Source organism: Saccostrea cucullata, unplaced genomic scaffold (genome assembly GCF_032062105.1).
Source record: "Saccostrea cucullata isolate Sc308-1 unplaced genomic scaffold, CSIRO_AGI_Scuc_v1 ctg7754, whole genome shotgun sequence".
Lineage (NCBI taxonomy): Eukaryota > Metazoa > Mollusca > Bivalvia > Ostreida > Ostreidae > Saccostrea > Saccostrea cuccullata.
This window is the reverse complement of record NW_026927274.1, coordinates 25,001-30,878: the sequence shown is the minus strand read 5'-3', so window position 1 is coordinate 30,878 and position 5,878 is coordinate 25,001. Positions and strand designations below refer to the sequence as shown.

The following is a 5,878-nucleotide window of genomic DNA, read 5'->3' as shown; positions in this document are numbered from 1 at the left end:
TGCCTAAGATACTTAAATATAGCCATAAAATGTCGAAAGTAGGTCATCGTGACCTACATTTTGGTTGACATTTTTCAAAGACCCAAAATGCATCTACTGACCAAGTTTGATGATCGTAGGTCTGAAGGTAATCAAAATATGCATTTTAAACAATTTGAAAACAAATGTCGGCCAAATTCAAAAAGTAGGTCACAGTGACCTACTTTGTTATAAATATGTTTTAAGGTCCCTAGATGCATCAAAGTACAAGATTTGATGATTCTAAACCTCTCAGTGTCTGAAATAATGGGATTTAATGTTTTTAAAAGGATAAGTCATAAAGTTCAAAAAGTAGGTCACAGTGACCTACTTTTAAGTTGACATTGTTCAAGGACCCAAGATGCATCAACTGACAAAGTTTGATGATCATAGGCCTTAAAGTGTCCAAAATATACCTTCAAATCAATTTGAAAACAAATCCCCACAAAGTTTAAAAAGTAGGTCACCGTGACCTACTTTTGAGTTAACATGATGTGAAGTCGTAAGATGCATCAACTTACAAGATTTGATGATTCTAGTCCTTATAGTAAGAAAAATATACACCTTTTTATTAATTGTAAATTTAGGTCAACTTTGAAGTGACCTTGAGACCACGCCCTTTGCCCCAGGGTCATGCCTTGAACAATTTTTAATCTTCAACATATCCTGATCCTTGTATGTAAGTTTGGTGAAAATCTGCCTGGTGGTTCTGGAGAAGAAGATTTTTTAGCAACCAGTACTTTTGGTTTTGTTTTCCTGATTATCTCCCCTTGTTTTAGGGTCCCAACCCTTATTTTAGTATAAATGGTAGCCCTTGGGCCAAGGATACCCTGTGACAAATTTGGTACTGATTGGCCAAGGGGTTCTTGAGTTATGGCCCATATTCTAAAAAGTTAACGCACACCGCACACAACACACCGCACAAATGGCCATAGCATTAGCTCTTTGAGCCTTTGGCTCAGAAGAGCTAAAAATACTTATTACTAATCCTTTAAAGTACACGTTACAACCTGTATGAATTTTAAAGGCAGATTCCGCCTGGAATTTTGGTGGAATTGAGCAGGAATTGGCAAATTCCAAGCGTACTTGAGGCGAAGACGGAATTTTCGAAAAGTTACGCCTTAGTAAAAGAGACGTCTTACAGGCATCATTTCTAATTTCCGGGCGTCTATTTGCAAGTTCAGATTTTACAGGTGTTAAATGGCAGGAAAATAGAATAAACAAGATGTGTTTGTGAAAGACTGTGTCCCCGGCGGCAACAAAGTTCGAAAATGCTAATCTTAGCATAAAGGTTACAGTCAAGGTCACAAGGTCATTGAACTTGGTGTCGTTTGAAAGCACTTAATTAATGAAATAGGCATACCAAATATAAAGTCTCTATCTCCTATGGTTCAAAAGTTATACCGAAAGTTCAAAAAATCTATTTTTAGCATATAGGTCACAGTCAAGGTCAAAAGGTCATTGTCCTTGGTATCAGTTGAAAGTGCTTATTTAGTGGAGTATGCATTTTAAATATGAAGTCTCTATCTCGATCTGTTCAAAAGTTATGGCGAAGGTTAAAGTTGATAACAAATAGAATAAAAGTAGGTCAAACTCCAAGGTCAAGGTCAAGAGGTCAAATTTGGTGGTACCCAAAGAAAGGTCATGTCACAAGTAACACACTGATGAATTATGAAAGCCATAGCCCCAACCACTCAATAGTTATGGGCTAGGTTAAAGTTGTGGGACAAACAAACAAACAAACAGACAGACAGGACAAAAACAATATACCCCCGTTCTTTCGATCCGGGGGCATAAAAATTAAGCCTACAACTTGCAGGAGAAGTAAAAGCCTCTGATTGGTCAATTTAACTATCAATAATAGGTCATTTCAGATACAATTGGATCATGAAGGAGGGAGATTACCCGCACCTCAGATCTCCAGATTTCCGCATTATTCCGCATTTTTTCCTCATTTAAATATGGAAAAAATGTGGAAAAAAATACGGAGAGAATTAACAATACGGAAAAGCAGAAAATATACGGAAATAGTCCGGAAAATATACGGAAATAATACGGAGAATTGGACTTAGTCTATTTTTTATCTGGAAAAATGTTGAACTCTTAACTTAGAATATTTTTCATCTGGAAAAAATACGGAGCTCAGGACTTAGAATTTTTTCATCAAGAACAAGATGTGTTTGTGAAACACTGTGAGTAGCGCCCGGCGGCAACAAAGTTCTAAAAAGCAATTCTTAGCAAATAGGTCACAGTCAAGGTCACACGATCATTGTTCTTGGTGTCATTTGAAAGCATTTAATTAGTGGAGTTTGCATACCAAAAATTAAATCTCTATCATCTATGGTTCAAAAGTAATGCCGAAAATTCGAAAAAAGCTATTTTTAGCACATAGGTCACAGTCAAGGTCACAAGGTCATTGACCTTGGTGTCAGTTGAAAGTGCCTAATTAGTGGAGTATGCATACCAAATATGAAGTCTCTATCTCTCACGGTTCAAAAGTTATGGTGAAAGTTTGAAAAAGCTATTTTTAGCATATAGGTCACAGTCAAGGTCACACGATCGTTGTTCTTGGTGTCATTTGAAAGCACTTAATTAGTGGAGTCTGCATACCAAATATTAAGTCTCTATCATCTGTGGTTCAAAAGTTAGGCGAAAATTCGAAAAAAGCTATTTTTAGCACATAGGTCATAGTCAAGGTCACAAGGTCATTGACCTTGTATCAGTTGAAAGTGCTTTTGTAGTGGAGTATCCAAGCCAAATATGAAGTCCCTAAGTCTCACGGTTCAAAAGATATGGCGAACGTTAAAGTTGATAACAGACAGACAAACAGACAGACAAACAGCTAAACAGACAGACAGGATAAAAACAATATGCGCCCCTAAAAAAATTGGGCACATAAAAACTGTCTTGGAGTTAACAGCAGTTCTCTGTTTCTACTGAATGTTATGTACAATTTGATCGGGATCGGAAGAATGTTTCAAAAAGTCGGGCTCAGTGATCAATTAATTTAAACAACAGACCGCCAAAACTTCCATCTTGTAACGTCTGCTCTGTGACTAAACATGCTAAAGGAGGAAGTTTGTTGACCAGACAGCCCGAGATCGTATTGCTGTATCAACCAAAAGATGCAGATACACGTATTTCATATGCGGTAGGTCAGTCATATTTTTTTTAACGTGTGTGTCAGTGATTATTAAAAATAAATACTCTAGGCCTAGGAGTGAGCTACCAGGCTACGTACAGTTCAGCCAATATGCCCATGATTAAAATCATTCAATCAGCTCATAGAATTTAATTATGGTTAACTACAATTAAAGTGTTAATTTTGGGGAGCCATGGGCTGTTATCTCTAGCAATGATTTACCATACATTTTTTTTTTGGTAGCGTCTGTGCATAAGGAGGAGATATTTTTGAAAAAAAAATAAGTGGTTATTCAACTAACTGCGGTTTTAACAGGCTTAAAGCTGGTCCATGGAGGGTTATGTATGAGGTATATATTTTCTTTTTTTTCCTTTTTTTATAATGCTTGTTTAATTAAAAACAGTCAACTATGATTGACATTATTATAAATATTATTTTAAACTAAGGGTGAAACGTTTACTGAATTTTGTAAACGTTTAAACGGATAGCAGTAAACGAAACGGTACCGTTTAAACGGGAGATATTTTATGTTGGATTTTTATGGCTACTTACTCATGAAACTCGAATTTTAATAATCAATTCTTTCACTTTAATATAAGTATGAGTTGTTATTACAATCTCATTGTTGGTCAGTATGACTTAAACGTAAGAATTTGAGGCGCATTAAACTCATTCACTTTCTACATCGTCACCCAACTGCTTGGTTTGTTTGGCTATATACCGGACGTAGAAAAAAAGAATTGTAAAGATGGATCTTTTAATTTCGAAAAAAAGTAAAACAAGACCTGCTGGCAGTATCCAAACACCTTTCAAAGACTTGTAAAAAATGTATTATTTTTAAAATATATCAAAATATATCAAGTTTTTTATTTCAAGTGTCATAAAACATCGCTAGTATTCGCAACTTGGAAATCGGAATTAAATATGTTAGACCGTATCGGGTTTTAAATATTTTTATTCAATATATTTCAGGTATGGATTGTTGCTTATCAAATAGTCAAATACGGTGTTTCTATTGTAAATTATGAAATAAAACAATTTGTTTGTGTTAAACTTTATTTCTGATAGACATTGATAATGACCTCCGTGTAAACGTTTAGAGCATATAATCGAAACGTCGCCGTTTACACGTGTAATCGTTTCGCCCTTATTTTAAACATTAATTGATATAAAATTGAAGAACCCAAACTTGTGTTTATAAAAAGATTATAAAAGGAATAAAAGCAATTAATTTGAATTTTATAAACATTGCACCATTATAATTTAAGTATTGTTTTTTTTGATCTGACAGGATTTGCCAATTCGACCGCAAGTGCTGCTGCAAGAAATTAAACATGCAGTGACCTTACAAATTACAAAGAAGTCTGAAGAAAATTTTTACTGGACAGATGGGTGTAAAGCGCAGACCTGAGATATAAATTGAATTGTGAGAAATATGAATCAGGGATGCAGGTAGAAAATGGCAAATGTGATCCAGATTGATAAAAAATGTCTATAAAATTGCTTTTTTTTTAAAATATTCAATGCTATGTCAATTGTTATTTTTCCTCAGTATCTAATAGTGTTGAACTTTTCACTACCACTTTTGCTTGAATAGAATGAATCGATTTCCGTTTGATTAATATAAATATAAAAAAAACTGCCACATTCTTATTTTTTTTTTCCATGATGAATTTGTGGCTTAAATAAGAGTTCAAACTTTTTCCAATTACATGCTCCTCTGTTTGTTTGTCAAAGATACAAGATCCAATACATTGCTCATGACCATAATGTGTAAATTTTTCATTCATTTATATGTTTTTCTCATAATGATATAATAAATTGTATATAAAATTGCACATTGTTGATGGTTTTGTAAATATTTATAAATTATATGTATGCATCATGTTATTCATGTAGCGGTTTTAAGCCATTTTATAACCATGTGATTAACTCCGTATTTTCTCCAGATTTCTGTATTTCCGCATTTTATCAACCAAGTAAATACCTCTATATTTTGCATATATGGAAATGCGGAAATCTGGAGAGAATACGGAAAAAGAGTCCAAATACTCCCATCCGCATTTTCTCCATATTTTGAATACGGAGAAAATCTGGAAATTTGAATCTACAGAAATCTGGAATGAATGCGGAAAATTAGTCCAAATACTCCCGTCCGCATTTTCTCCTTATTTTGAATATGGAAAATATATGGAGATCTGAGGTGCGGGTAGTGTGAGTAAAACAGGAAATGTTAAGGCTTTTACACTTATTCTGGATGACACAGTATCTGCTTGTAGGTGTTATCATTAATATCTGGTACCTATTTGAGTAAATTTGATTAGGATAATCATGATAATGTACAATGATGAAGTTATAACTTGTTGACCCTAAAATTACTTTAGATATTTGAGTTTCCTTGCACACATTCTGAGAAATAACAGTCTGATAAAGGCTGCAGTGAGTCTCGAACTGTGAACTACTAAGCATGCTAAGTAAATAAAGAACTGTATTGAGTAACTAAAAATTGTTCCATTATGATTACTGAAATGATAAAATGTTACTACCGCTATTGTAAAAAATTGAATTCTAAATAAACACTTAATCATGAAGGTGTTTTAGTGTCCCTTACACAAAATTTATGTTATATATCTATACTATGTTAATGACCTGTCATTATGTTTTCTTACAATTCAAAAAGCTAAATTTTTAGCTTTAACATTGTAAATCATAATCTAA

At 33.8% G+C, this 5,878-nt stretch overlaps 1 long non-coding RNA gene across 1 annotated transcript; it reads left to right on the top strand.

Moving 5' to 3' along the window:
• The first annotated feature begins 3,083 nt into the window (after positions 1 to 3,083).
• Positions 3,084 to 4,911, top strand: LOC134273906 (uncharacterized). Its single transcript, XR_009993509.1, has 3 exons — positions 3,084 to 3,169; positions 3,404 to 3,509; positions 4,452 to 4,911. It is a non-coding gene; the product is annotated as an uncharacterized LOC134273906 (long non-coding RNA).
• The last annotated feature ends 967 nt before the right edge of the window (positions 4,912 to 5,878 follow it).